Below are 1,490 nucleotides of genomic sequence, written 5' to 3'. Positions count from 1 at the left end.
TACTTTTAAACCTTAATCAAAACCAAAATTTTGTTTTTTATTTCATGACAAATTGATCTATATTAAATTTGTTTAATTAATTTGAATTGTGTGAATATTTTTTTATTTCAAACCTTAATTTGAATTAAAATATTCTTATCTTTGTAAAAAATTTCGTAATAATTTACTAAGTTCAAAAAAAAATATGATTTGATTATCTTTCTAACTTAGGGTCTTTTTAAATATAAAAAAATATTTAAAAATATTTACATTTTATAGCAAAAAGTTTCAAAAGCACAAATACTTTTGAAATTTTTTGCTATAAAGTATAAATATTTTTTAATTTTTTCTATTTATAAGAATTTTCCTTTAATTTAAACATAATTTTTGTATGCAAACAGAAGTCCAAAAAACTTAATCTCTTTTGTTTTGCAACGATATTCTACTCGATATTAGACTTTATTTCATTTTTTAATCAATTAGCGCGTATTTGCAATAATTTTTTTAAGTACAAAAAAATAGTAAAAAATATTATAAACACCTAAACTCATTAGTATGCATTTACAAAAATAAAAATGTGGAAAAAAAATACCTACAAAAGCATAAAATAGACAACACTAACTTATCTATCATTTTACTTCATTAAACTACAAATGTAATGTCTTCTTCTCCACCATCTTTAATATATGGGGATAAATAAGTTGAATTTGCATGTATATATATAAAAAGAAAACTGCAAATGCAAATAAAAAAAATCACTTTAAATCACCCAAGATGACATATGTAAAAAAAAAACAAACAAATAAATAAAGAGAGACGTGTTATCTTCCTTTAGACCAATAAAAGATGCATGGAGCGTAAAAATTGAACTTCTTAAAAAAAATTGAAAAATATGTTAATATTAACAAAATAAAAATAAAAATAAAAACGAAACATGAATGCTACAACAAAATTTATACAGCAAAAAAAAAAAAAGGAAAGCAAAGAGTTGGAAAAAGCCAACTAACAAAGCTTGAAAAAAGGAAATACCTAATACAAAATGATAGTTGTACCTATCTACAAATAAATTGGGAAATTTGTATGGATGACCCAATATTTGGGTCCAACATGCCAAATAACCTCTTTAAAAATGTATCAAATGACCCTCTACTGACATCATCACCATACCAGATTACAAGAATTGCCTCCTTACAAGATGGTCTCGCTCTCACTTCACTCACTCTCGCTCTTTCTCGCTCTCACTCTCACTCTTCCTTCGTGATGTGATTACTTGTCAATGTACGAATGATTTGACAATTTTCACGAAAGAATTTGTTTAAAACCTCAAATCGTTAGTACCTAAACATACAATGGTGAATTCTTTAAAATCTAAACTTCATTTCAACTATGCTTTTGTTGAATAGGTTTCACTTCAACAGTGTTTTATTGAATACAGTTTTCCAAAGCGGGGTTTTTTCAGACCAAACTAATTTTTCTAGAACTTGGTCTCATTGGAGCTGTATGATTTGTCA

Source organism: Benincasa hispida, chromosome 9 (genome assembly GCF_027475165.1).
Source record: "Benincasa hispida cultivar pf3 chromosome 9, pf3_genome.v1.1, whole genome shotgun sequence".
In the NCBI taxonomy this organism is placed as follows: Eukaryota; Viridiplantae; Streptophyta; class Magnoliopsida; order Cucurbitales; family Cucurbitaceae; genus Benincasa; species Benincasa hispida.
The sequence above is the reverse complement of the archived record's forward strand: the minus strand, read 5'-3'. Positions refer to the sequence as shown.